The following is a 13,963-nucleotide window of genomic DNA, read 5'->3' as shown; positions in this document are numbered from 1 at the left end:
AAAGGAGGCCTTAATATCCCTTAGTTTCCAATAGGACCCCGCTGCCACGGGAGGGTAGGACAAAAGATGTCATGCAAGTTTTTTTCCATAAGCACGTATGACTATATTCGGAATACATGCCTACATTACATTGATGAGCTGGAGCTAGTTTTGTGTCACCCTATGTTATAACTGTTGCATGACCGATCGCATCTGACATAATTCTCCATCACCGATCCAATGCCTACGAGCTTTTCATATATTGTTCTTCGCTTATTTACTTTTCCGTTGCTACTGTTACAATCACTGTAAAACCCAAAAATATTACTTTTGTTACCATTACCACTACTATCGTATTACTTTGCTACTAAATACCTTGATGCAGATATTAAGTTTCCAGGTGTGGTTGAATTGACAACTCAGCTGCTCATACTTCAGAATATTCTTTGGCTCCCCTTGTGTCGAATCAATAAATTTGGGTTGAATACTCTACCCTCAAAAACTATTGCGATCCCCTATACTTGTGGGTTATCAAGACTCTGATTGTCTTCCCAAGGGAGGCGATTAGAGGATCAAAAGATATGCCCGGGAAATAATCTAATTAATTGGAACACAGGCTGTGACCTCCCCGGTAACTGCCCGAACTATAGAAGTTGCGAATTTGCAACACAAGATTGATGAGGCGGATAATGATATCACGCTCATCAACAGGCAACTTGACGAGGCGCAAGGTATGTTTTTGGGGCAGCCATATTATGCACATATTTACAATATAAGCATGATGCGAAGATTTGTGTAATAAGATGTACATATCTGTAGATGGTGCTACCGCGGTCGAGATCCTTCGAGCTGAGCTAGCCCAGGCCAAGGAGCAGGCCCGTATTAGTAATGCGGCTGCCGAAAAGGCATCTGCCGAGTTAAAGGCCTAACAGGCTGCTCGGCACCAATACGAGGAGAAAATATCCTCGATGACACTTGAACTAAGGGAGGCCGCTAGCTGCTGCGGATTTCTCGAGAGGGATAATAAAGCCAAAACGGCTGATCTTGACAAGGCCTTACAAGAGGCAAGAGAAGCCCAATCCAAATCTAGAGCGGCCCGGGAGGAGATCCGGCAAGCTGGGGAGATCGCGGCTGGTAAGCCCTTTTTATTGCAAACTAAGTTCGGCGATCCGAATTATGCCCCGCTTAATCAAGTGTGGAGTTCTCCAGATGCTTTGTTGGATTTGCTGAAGAGTGCTTCTGATGCGGCGCAGTTTTACCAAGCGCAAGAAGGGTATGCAATGGAGAAGCTTTTCTGGTCGCAATTTGGTGCGTCAAAGCGCCTACTGTTGCTGAACGAGCAGATACCCAATGGGCAGAACTGCACCGGATATCCGATGCTACCATGAAAGACGTCATAGTCTGGCTGTGGCTGACCGAGCCAATTCCGGATAGTTATTTTGGTTTGGTGCGGTGACTTGCTGCCACGGTGCCACGCATCGATGCCGTTAAGCGATCAACGTGCATTGAAGGTGCACAGATGGCCTTTGCCCGTGTGAAAACATACTGGACAAAGATGAAGGCCATCGATGTTGCAGCGAAGAGTCCACCCAAGGGCAAGGACCATCACGCACCAGAGCATTTTTTCGAAGATGTCTTAGAGGCTGCCCGGTTGATAGAGGGTCAGTTCTCTAAAGCTATGATATTGGAGTGAGATGTATTGACATTGTGAAAACGGTATTATGAAATAATAAAGTTTATTTTAGAGTTTCTCAAGAGCTTTGAATCCTCCTGTGCGACCGTTTTTGTATAATCTGAAAGATTTCTAGTCGTCGTCTTCAGCCCCCTCGTAGGAAATACGAGGGTGTTCAGAAAAGCAATTGATCACTCTTAACCCAATGTATTGGTCCAAAAAGGAGGTGTCAATGCGGTGAACCAGGTAATCGGACTATAGGGCGTTAACATGTTCACTTAGCCATAGGAGTTTTATGGTGGATCTATGATATAGATCCTGTTATGTACGCAGTTATCCCAATGCGGTGTGTTACATGTATGACCTGAAAGAAGGTCCTCCGTATAATACGGGGGAATCGCAAAAGATCCCGTTAAGTCGTCGAGCGGTTACCAGCTCTCGCCGCATCATGACAGTCAGTTTTCAGCTTTCTCTACTGAGGTGTTTGACCAGGTGAACCAGAAACACAATCGTAGTAGTTCTCCCTTTACTACCCTAGCCGATAGAGTGGAACGTAAGGTAGCAAGCACAGGAGCCGGGCAACCCAACTATTGACCCAAGACATGATTCAGAGCTGATGCACATAAGGCCTAACTCGCGACGCCGAAGTACGCTATGAAGCTGTTCAGACTTTGTTGGCAACCCATTTTGTTCCACTGTCAAGCCCCTGGCAAGGTATGCCGGGGTGGGTGTGTGAAACAACAAAAAGGAGCGAAATTCGGTTCTTTACAGAAAAGTGAATACCGGATACGGAGTATGTTCACTAGAACCTAACTAACATGCCAATTGTCATTTTATAGATAATAACGCCACAACCCCGGCTATTTGACATGCCAGGGGTCGGCGGCTGAGGAAACATGCACTTTATAGGCTCGAAAAATAGCGAGTGCGGTCTACAAAAAGTTGTTTTGGACCTCCTGTCGCACGTGTGTGACTCCTTTCCTCGGTGAAGGGGATCCTTAACAGGAGTAGCCTTTGGGTGAATTATGAACCCGGACTCTAATACAGTCCATGAGATGACCAGCCTTTGTGCTACCTGTGGCGAAGGATGATGAAAAAAGAAAGAGTAATATAAGAAAGGAAAAAAGGAAGTAGTTTATGGGAGTACTTGTAGACCCGTCCGTGTTGTGCTTCCGCCGATGCCCAGGCTATTTGAAGTGCATAGTTATGTATGCGCGGTACACGTTTCACAGGTATATGAGGCGGACGGCGAAAGACGAACTGCTAGTCCTGCCCCAAACTTGGTTGATCCTGTTGAATGCAGACCGGTGGCTTAACGGCCAACAAGGTATGCGGTTTAATGAGACCGCTTTGTACTTTGGCTAAGGTCGCCATAGTGTGATCCTCAGTTCGGAGGGAGCATCTCTCGAGCTCCCTGTAGAGTTGTGTGTCACGTATACCATGTTGACTGTTTTCACTTTGGGGGGAAATTGCTTCTGGCCCCCGAAATTTGGTTGGTGAGCCTCTTCGTCATCGCTATCGCTTGGCGGCCTCCTCCCCTTCTGTTCGACATTGAGCTTGCCGGCCTGCTTGAAGACCCAACAACTTCTGTTGGTATGATTAGCTGGTTTGTTGGGGTGGCCATGAATCTGGCAAAGCTGGTCCAATATCTTGTCCAAATTGGATGGTCCATCTCTGTTTGCCTTAAATGGCTTCTTCCGTTGACCGGATTTGGGGCCGCTGAATCCGGCGTTAACTGCTGTGTCATGCGTTCTTTCGTTATCATTGCGTCGTTTGTATTTGCTGCGCCGTGGTTTGCCATTGTTGTCCTGGACTTCGGAAGTGCCCAGATTGCTGGCGCTGTTGCTTCTACAAGCGAGCCAACTGTCTTCTCCCGCGCAAAAACGGGTCATCAGAGCGGTAAGGGCTGGCATGGATTTTGGTTTTTCTTGACCGAGGTGGCGAGCGAGCCACTCGTCCCAGACGCTATGCTTGAAGGCCGCTAGGGCTTCCGCGACTGGACAGTCGACGATTTGGTTCTTTTTAACTAAGAACCTAGTCCAGAGCTTCCTGGCTGACTCTCCGGGTTGCTGGAGAATGTGACTTAAGTCATCAGCATCTGGTGGCCGGACATATGTACCTTGGAAGTTGTCGAGGAAAGCCTCTTCCAAGTCCTCCCAGCTGCCAATAGAATTTTTAGGCAGGCTTTTTAGCCAGTGCCGAGCTGGCCCTTTGAGTTTTAAAGGGAGGTATTTGATGGCGTGGAGGTCATCTCCACGAGCCATATGAATGTGGAGAATAAAGTCCTCGATCCATACCGCGGGGTCAATTGTTCCATCGTATGATTCGATATTTACGGGTTTAAACCCTTCTGGGAATTCGTGATCCATTACTTCGTTAGTGAAGAAAAGAGGGTGTGCGGCGCCTTTATATCGGGCCGCGTCGTGACGTAGCTCCGATGGAGTCCGTCTGTGGTGTTTGGCCCGTGCCTGACTAGGCTTGTCACATCCGAATAGATAGTCATCGACACGTGCCGAGGTACGTCCTCACGATCCGTAGATCGACCTGGTATGCCCTTCTCTATTGTTCAGGTCCTGCCAGAGGTCATATGTGTGACCACAAGCTATTTTATCTTTGCCTTTATAATGAGGCGGGGCGGGCTGGTGTTCGGGTTGAGTTGCCGCTTTATCCCGACCACGTGGTAGTCGGTCAGCCTCGTTGCATGATGATGCTATGGGCTCCAGCGCCTCATCATCGAACTGAGGTAGAAATTTGCGCTTCGGGTAACTTTTGGCTATGCGCTTAAGGCCGTATTCTTCGGCTGTCAGGACGTCAGTCCATCTATCATTTAATAGGTCTTGACCAGCTTGAAGTTGTTGCTGCTTCTTTTTCAGGCTTCTTGCGGTGGCTATTAGCTGGCGCTTGAAGCGTTCCTACTCGAGAGGTTCTTCGGGCACGATGAAATCCTCATTGCCGAGGCTCACCTCATCCTCGGAGTGCGGAAGATAATTACTGTCTTTCGAGTCTTCGTTGATGGCCTATTCGTCGGGGCTAACTTGCCCATCTTCCCATTCGTCTTGTTCAGGAGTTGCTTCAACGGTGTCTTCATTATCGTCGGCACCATCAGGAGTATTATCTTCTCCTGTGCCAGTATTGCTATCTTTTGCACGACGTGACTTAGAGCACCGCCGCTGATGTCGGCACTTAGGCTGTGTCCCAGGAGGTTTGTCCTCGACTGGATCTTCTTTGTCGTCGTCGTTAGATTCTTTAGGCGTATCCACCATATATATGTCGTACGAAGAAGTGGCCATCCCGCGTCCTGTAAACGACGGGTTTTGGCCATGCTCCTCATTTGCATCGTCATCCATACCGTCGATGTCTTCAGAGTCGTAATCGAGTATGTCTGTTAAGTTTTCGACAGTGGCTATAAAGTGGGTGGTGGGTGGGGAACGAAATTCCCTGTCATCAGCTTCTAGTTCGAATCGATATAGTTCGGCTATGAATCCCCCGCTAGGGATAGATTTTTTAATGAATTCAGCACATCGCCCAAGGGTGAGTGCCGAAGATGTCCACGGCACTGAATTCTGCGATCGATAACCGATCATGCTCGACATGCGTGGATGCACATAGTTCAGAACTTTTAACCGGAAACGAGCCCGAGGTTCCGGGGACACAGGCATTACCAGAGGTTAGGTCTGTGTGCGGCTCCAATGCCGTGGATTCTGCGGCTTCTGTGGCGGGGTTAAGCTTCCTGTCCTCGAATGGCGCGACCTGCTTCGGATATAAGGCCAGAGCGGTTACAGGTGCAATTTCCTGGCTATGGCCCGATGACAGATCTAAGTCATGTTCATCGAGGTGACGGGGAGCGATTGCTGTGCTATCGAATCCGTCGAAGATCATGTCTCCGCGGATATCTGCGACATAGTTCAAGTTCCCGAATCTGACCTGACGACCAGGGGCGTAGCTGTTGATCTGCTCCAGATGGCCATGTGTGTTGGCCCGCAGTGCGAAGCCGCCAAACATGAAGATCTGTCCGGGAAGGAAGACCTTCCCTTGGACAGCGTCGTTGTTGATGATTGAAGGAGCCTGTCAGTGTCAAAACCGGCGGATCTTGGGTAGGGAGTCCCGAACTGTGCATCAAGGCCGGATGGTAACAGGAGACAAGGGACACGATGTTTTTTACCCAGGTTCAGGCCCTCTCGATGGAGGTAATATCCTACTCCTGCTTGATTAATATTGATGATATGGGTAGTACAAGAGCAGATCTACCACGAGATCAAGGAGGCTAAACCCTAGAAGCTAGCCTATGGTATGATTGTTGTATATGGAGTTGATTGCCTACGGACTACAACCCTCCGGTTTATATAGACACCAGATAGGGTTAGGGTTACACAAAGTCGGTTACAATGGTAGGAGATCTTGAATATCCGCATCGCCAAGCTTGCCTTCCACGCCAAGGAAAGTCCCCTCCGGACACGGGACGAAGTCTTCAATCTTCTATCTTCATAGTCCAGGAGTCCGGCTGAAGGTATAGTCCGGCTACCCGAACACCCCCTAATCCAGGACTCCCTCAGTAGCCCCTGAACCAGGCTTCAATGACAACGAGTCCGGTGCGCAAATTGTCTTCGGCATTGCAAGGCGGGTTCCTCCTACAAGTCCTCCATAGAAGATTGTAAACACCAAGAGTAGTGTCCGGCTCTGCAAAATAAGCTTCCACATATTGCCATAGAGAGATTAACACAAATCAAATCTGCTGACGTATTCCGCAGTGCGTCATCACACTACAGCCAAGTCCTTCACTCGAATCATTTTCACTTTTCCACCTCAGCGTGTTTTGTGAGGCGGTTTCCTTGGCACGTCTTGTCAAAGTAGAGATCGTGTGCCCCCCTTTTACGGGATTCTCATCAATACGGACGTGGGTAACCCAATCGTTCCCGTTAGCATGTTTTCTCGATTAAAGGCGAGTCCCAAACGGTTACGGGGAGGGCTCCTGGTATTCAACCTCTTATAAAGAGACCAAGGCCTTACTCCTCTTTCCAATCTCAAACGAGTTCGCCCGTCGCCTTGAGTCCCAACACCCCAGGCTCCAGATTCCAGGCGCTTCGGACCTTCGACAATGTCCGGTTCCGACCTTCAAGGCCGATGGATGCCCTCCTCCGTCACGGAGGAGGACGTGCTAAAGTTGAGAGAGGCTAAGTTCTTGACCACCGAAATTCCGCACAGGTTGCCTGCTCAAAGGCAGGCTATTCCCAGTCCCCAGCCTGGTGAGAGCGTAGTGTTCATGTCTCACTTCCTTCGGGGGTTAGGCTTCCCGATGGATCCCTTCGTGAGGGGGATGCTGTTTTATTACGGGCTGGAATTTCATGACTTAGCTCCGGAGTCCATCCTCCACATTTCCTCATTCATCGTTGTGTGCGAAGCGTTCCTCCGTGTTACTACTCACTTCAGATTATGGCTCAAGACTTTTGGAGTGGAGCCGAAGATGATCGAGGGACGACACGCAGAGTGCGGAGGCGCTGTCATAAGTAAGAATGCTGATGCTCCATGGCCCGAGGGCTCCTTTCAAGAGGAGCTCGGCTTGTGGCAACGAGAATGGTTCTACATCACCGCTCCCAGGAGCGCCAAGTGGGCGGCGCCTCCTGCCTTTCGCTCAGGTCCCCCATCACGGCTAGCGTCATGGGTCAACAAAGGATTAGATTGGGGGTTATCCAAAGATGTGCCCTTGTTGCAGGGCCGCATCAGGGATCTCTTAGAAAGAGACCTCAACCTGGTCAAGGTGACGCAGGTCATGCTGATTCGCCGAACACTGCCCGGCAAACGTCGCTCCCTTCGTTTGTGGGAGTTTAATCCGGAGGGACCACGAGCTCTCCATCATTTTATGGGCACAACACCCGTGGAGATGTATAAACTATTCTTTGGATCACAAATGATGTGTCTGGATTTGACCGAGGACGCAGGCCTAAGCTACAATCGCCCGGATACCGAAGTAAGTAACCTTGTGCCCGGACCTACTATCCATATAATCGTCATAAACTTGCCCCTAAAAGAGCTGTCCTTTTAAACAGGAGTGGATAGCGAAGGCAAAGCTGATCAGGTGTCCGGCTCCCCTTCCCGAAACCAGGCCGGATCCCGTGCTTGTCAGGATGTTGAAGATAATGCCTTTGGAGGGAAGTAAGGGGAAGGACAAGGGAACTATGGCCTCCTCGAAGGAGGCTGTTCCGAAGGGAGGAACCGACAATTCCTCTCCCAAGGGGAAGAAGAGGGCCGCCTCTGACGACCCGGAGACCATGGCCCCAAAGCAGGGGAGAAAATCCTCGTCAGAGGGTCCGACGCCGGGGAGTTCCTCGGCCGAACTACACCCTCAAAGGGATCAGCCCTCCAGTGAGCCATAAGTAGAGAGAGGTTTTCCTTTTGAGGGATGAGAGAAATCCTTGATTTATATCTGAGAAGATTAACCGAAACTTTACCTTGTAGCTCGGACCTCAGCCCTTCTCAGCAGAGCTCATCTTCGGGGGATCTTCTTCCGGAGATGATGGAGAGCGGGACGCCTCCCCGTGCCGTACCACCTAGCGAGGCGGGCGACCCTGAGGTGTCATCGCGGAGGGTTTCTCTGAATCCGGCAGGGGTGGAAGATAGCTATGTGGCCCCCCAAGGCTCTCCGCATCCGGCCTTCGAAAGAGGCCATATGACAGGTCCGACACCATCTGGTGCTCGGCCGGAGGAGCTAAAGATTCTGCTGGGGCGAGCTTCTATCTCAGAGGAGCACCGTGCATTGATGGGCACGGTGATTGAAAGGATTTCATCCGCAGAAAGCGGATTGCATGAGGCCGTCAATAGTTTACTGACGGGTTTTGAGGTACGTTAGATAATGTACACTTTTGTTAGTTGCGCATAAGTAAGATGCGCCCTGTGTAGATAGTAGCCCCTGAGACTCTGCGCGTTGTCAAGAAATGACGGCACGCAGAGGATCATAATCCCAGGTCTAAGATGTCGCCTTTGAATGTAGGTGGCGAGGTGTCCGGAATCGAGCCGAACTGATGATGTGGCCGAACTAAAGCGGCAACTGGACGTGGCAGATGCCGACATCGCGCTTGTCAACAAGCGGCTTGATGAGGCTCAAGGTATGTAATTCTTCGGGAGGCATCAGGTAAGAGGACCTTCATGCCAGTGTCTTACAATGTGTGTGCTTGACGCAGATGGTACGACCGCCGTGGAGAATCTTAGGGTAGAACTTGCCCGAGCTAAGGAGCAAGCCAGAAAAAGCGATGCGGCTGCCGAGAAGGCCCTTGAAGAGCTGAGAGCCGAACAGGCTGCTCACTGCCGAAGCAAAGAAGAGATGGCCGAGATGGCCGAGAAGTTAAAGAGAGCTGCAGACCGTTGCAAACTTCTTGAGAAAGAAGACCGGGCGAGACAGACGGACTTAGAGAAGGCCGTTGCCGATGCCAAGGACGCTCGCTCTGCGATGAGAGCTGCGAAGGAGGAGCTGCGTCAGGCCGAACAGATTGCGGCTGGAAAGCCCTTTATGCTGCGGAGGAAGTTTTGTGATCCGAAGTTTGCTCCGTTGGACCGGATGTGGAGTGTGGAGGACACCTATCTGGATTTGGCAGCAAGTGCTGCTGATGCGACCGAACACTTTCGAGATCTAAAAGATCGCGAAGTGGAAAAGCTTTTCTGGTCACAGTTCCACAATCCAGAGCGTCCATTGGCAGTGGACGATCGCCTGGCTCAATGGGCCGAACTAAATAGATTGTCCGGACTCGCCATGAAGTACGTCATGGGTCATCTGTGGCCTGGGAGATCGGAGCCGAAGGGTTATTTTAGCTTGGTGCAGCAATTCCTTGACGTGGTGCCGCGTATAAATGCAATGAAGAGGTCAGCATGCATAGAGGGCGCTAGGATGGCTCTTGCCCGTGTTAAGACATACTGGGCAGAGATGGAGACCACCGTTGTTGCATCCCAAGATTCGGACAAAAGCCGAGTACCCTCCGAGCACTATTTTCAGGAAGTTCTTGAAGGCGCTCGTGTAATAGAGACGCAGTGCCCGAAAGATGCTATGTTATGATAGCATATGTAATTATAAAGTAATATTTTGATAAACTGTAGTGGCCTTTTTTATACTTGTGCCTCCAAGCATTGGGAACACCTCCTGTGCGGCCGTTTTAAGATGTATGTATATATACAGAATCTGAAAGATGGCAGTCGTTGGCTTCAACCCCCACGCACATAGTGCGGGGGTGCTCGCAGAAGATGCATTTTCACACTTAACCCAACGTCTTGGTCCTACAAAGCAGGTGATAGCGCAGCGGGCCAGGCAACCGGACTATAATGCTTTAACACTTTCACTTAGCCATAGGAGTTTGACAGTGAGACTATTTAGGTAGCTCCTTGGTGGCAACTGCGCTCGTCTGAGTTCAGGGCGCGTATGTGCCTGACCGGGAAGCGGCCCTTCGTTAAAGCGGAGGAATACGATAGATTCCAATAGGTCATCAAGTGGCTGACCAGTCTCATGCTACATCATGACAGTTAGTTTTCAGCTTTCTCTACTGAGGTGCTCGCCCGGCCGAACCGGGGCACAATCGTAGTAGTTCTCCTGGTGCTACCTTAGCCGATAGAACGGAACGTAAGGTAGCCGAACTCAGGAGCCGGGCAACCCAACATTTGACCAAAATCATGATTCGGAGCTGATGCATATAATGCCAAAACTCGCGACGCCGAACACTCCCTAAGGTGTTCGGTCTTTATGAGTGCGGGCGAAACAACACTCTTTATTAAAAAAGCCCCTAGTGTCCAGGTACGTGCAAAAATTCTGACGTGGCCACATGCCAAGACGCCAGCCTCCTCCTTGGTTATATCAGAAAGAAAAAACCAGGGGATGTGTAGCAACAAGAGACAGTAAAAAAGGTTTACGTAGGGTCTTAATCTAAAAAGAATCCTTTAGGACAGGTCCCTACTGCACGTCTGCGCCTGTGTCTCCGTTGTGCCGTATCCTGGACGGGCGCCGCACGACGTTCATCTGTAAAAGAGAGGAACTGAGTTGAAAACGGGTCGTGCCGAAAAAGTTTAAAATAAGCAAAGTATAAAGTAATATATATAAGATTGAGCTTTATTGTCTCTTATTGTATATGCGTGGAGCCCCTAGTGCGGGGGTATATGGCTTCTAGGCCTGCATCAATGATAGTTTTGCACCGAACTCGTCTATCCGCGTTCGTGGTCTTGAATGACCTATTTCGAAGTTTTTTTTTCCGGTGAGGCCATTTTGCTGTGGGGCTGTCAAAGCGGCCGCACAGTCCTCCGCTTGGGGAGGCGCACTTTTAGTGCTTCCCCTTCAAAGAGATGATGCCTCGTGGACCGGGCATCTTAAGCGTAAGAGATGCATAATACGGTATTGCGTTAAAGCGAGCGAAAGCTTCGCGCCCCAGTAGTGCTTGATAGCGACTTGAGAACGAGACGATATGGAAGGTTAGCTTTTCGGAGAGGAGGTTATCGGCAGAGCCGAATATGACTTCGAGCTGGAGAAAACCCATACAATGGGTGTCCGGACCCGGTATTACCCCTTGAAAGGAGGTTTTGCTGCGGCGGATTCTTGTTGGGTTTATCCCCATGTGCTGGATTCTATCCTGATATATCAGGTTTAGCCCACTGCCGCCGTCCATAAGGACATTTGAAAACTAGAGTCCGCCAATTATTGGATCGAGTATCAAGGCAGTCCAGCCTACATTCTTGATATTCCTAGAATAATCTAGCTGATCGAAGATGATCGGTTTTGACAACCAGTGGCAGGACCCTTTGGGGATGGGCCGTGTGGTGCGTACCTTTACGGGCGCCGCACGTTTTGTTATGTGAAGTGAGTTCACTGTTTTTACTTCTTGTGGGAAGTTCTTTTGTTTCCTGGTGCTCTGCTTTTGGGGTTCGTCCTCGTCTTCGCTTGGTGTGTCGAGCCCCTTGTGTTTGGCATTGAGTCTGCCGGATTGTTTGAAAACCCAACAGTCTCTGTGGGTATGGTTAGCAGGCTTCCCGGGAGTACTGTGTATCTGGCATATCCTATCCAGGATTTTATATAGGTTGGATGGATCGTCCCTGTTATCCTGGGGGGCGATTTTTCCTGATTTTGTCGTGAGCCTTTGAATCCGGCATTGACTGTCGTGCTCTTCGGACTTTTGTCCTTAGTCCAGCGACGGTCCTTGTTGCGTCGCGGTTTTCTGTTTCCATCCCTAGTTTCGGATGTACTTGGGTTGCTGGGGCTGCACCTTGCCAACTAGCTGTCCTCCCCTGCACAAAAGCGGGTCATGAGGCTTGTTAGTGCGGCCATTGTTCTTGGCTTTTCTTGGCCGAGGTGTCTGGCGAGCCATTCGTCTCGGACGTTATGCCTGAAAGCTGCTAAGGCTTCGGCGTCCGGACAGTCGACTATCTGATTCTTTTTAGTGAGGAATCTATTCCAGAACTACCGAGCTGATTCTCTGGGTTGTTGAGTTATGTGACTAAGATCGTTTGCATCCGGAGGGCGGACATAGGTCCCTTGAAAGTTTTCTCGGAAAGCATCCTCGAGCTCTTCCCAGCTTCCAATTGTGTTTTCGGGAAGGCTTTTAAGCCAATGCTGGGCTGGCCCTTTAAGCTTAAGGGGTAAATATTTTATGGCGTGGAGATCATCTCCTCTAGCCATGTGTATGTGGAGGATATAGTCCTCGATCCAAACTCCAGGGTCTGTTGTTCCATCATATGCCTCTATGTTTACGGGTTTGAATCCCTCTGGGAATTCATAGTCCAGGACCTCATCGGTGAAACATAGGGGGTGTGCGGCGCCCCTGTATTTGGGTGTGCCGGATTCTGATGATGGCTTCATAGCGTTGCTTATGAGAGCTTGCTTTCTTGGCCCATAAATGGACCTGACTGGGCCATGATGCGAATCCTTAAGTGGGTCGCATGCTGACTTAGATGCGGCGCCGCTTGCCTCTTTATGGGGTCGTCTATCCGACCGTGCGGCTTTTTCATTTTTTGAATGCGAGGGCTCTAGGGCCTCTTCGTCGAATTCAGGCAGTAGCTTTCTTTTCGGATAGCTTTTAGTGCGGCGACTGTCACCGTACTTATCTGTGGTATTGATTACTTTGCTCCATCTAATCCGAAGTGCGTCTTCCGCTGTTTTTAGCTTCCGCTTCTGCTTCTTTAGGCTGCGTGCAGTTGCAACGAGCCTCCCGTGGAGATTCTTCTGCTCCATAGGTTTATTCGGCATGAGGTCGTCCGGAATGCCGTTTTCACCGGAGGAGGGATGTTCAGTTTCTCTATCTGTGTTGCCCTGTTCGGACGGTTGCTCTAAGGCCTGCTCATCGTCTACCGGCTCGTCCTGCTCTATGGCTGGGTTTTTGTCGAGGCGGGGCTTGGGTCGGCGTTTACGCCGACGCTTTGATTGCTTTTTGGGGGGTCGATCTCCCGTCCCAATCCCCTTTTTCCTCGTTGTCGCTTCCTTTAGGGGTATCCACCATGTACACCTCGTGAGATGAGGTGGCTGTCCAATGCCCTATGGGCGTTGGTTCGTCGGTATCTCCTCCATCGTCATCCATGCTGTCGATGTCTCCGGAGTCGAAGTTGAGCACGTCGTTTAAATTGTCGACAGTGGCTACCAAGTGGGTGGTGGGTGGGCTTTGAATTTCTTCATCGTCCATATCCCATCCTCGCTGACCGTAGTTCGGCCAGGGCTCTCCTGATAAGGAGAGAGTCTTGAGAGAGTTCAGGATATCGCCACAAGGTGAGTGCTGAAAGATGTCTGTGGCGGTGAACTCCATTATCGACGCCCAATCGGATTCGATCGGCAGGGGCGCGGGGGGTTCGGAGTCCGGGGAGGAGTCCGGATCCTCGGAGTCACGGGTCGTGCAGAGTGCGGGGCTAGCGTTCGTCTCGATCGCTTTCGGGATTGCAGCCCCCGAGGTGACGTCCAACCGCTCATCCTCGATTGGCGCAATAGGCTCCGAGTTAGGGGTTTAGAACCGATGCGTGTGCGGCCTCCAGGACACTGTCCGGAGGCAGAGCTAGATCATGCCCCTCGAGATAGTGCGGCGCGCTTGGCCGTGGCTCGAACCCGTCGAAGATCAAGTCTCCGCGGATGTCAGCCGTGTAGTTTAAGCTTCCAAACCTGACTTGATGGCCAGGGGCGTAGCTTTCGATCTGCTCCACGTGGCCGAGCGAATCGGCCCGCAGAGCGAAGCCGCCGAAGACAAAGATCTGTCCGGGGAGAAAAGTCTCACCTTGGACCGTATCGTTGTTGATGATCAAAGGAGCCATCGGGCCTAAAGGCAATGACACAGAGGAACTCTCAATGAAAGCACCAATGTCGGTGTCAAA

Source organism: Triticum dicoccoides, chromosome 1A (assembly GCF_002162155.2).
Source record: "Triticum dicoccoides isolate Atlit2015 ecotype Zavitan chromosome 1A, WEW_v2.0, whole genome shotgun sequence".
Taxonomy (NCBI): Eukaryota; Viridiplantae; Streptophyta; class Magnoliopsida; order Poales; family Poaceae; genus Triticum; species Triticum dicoccoides.
This window is presented reverse-complemented; position numbering follows the sequence as displayed.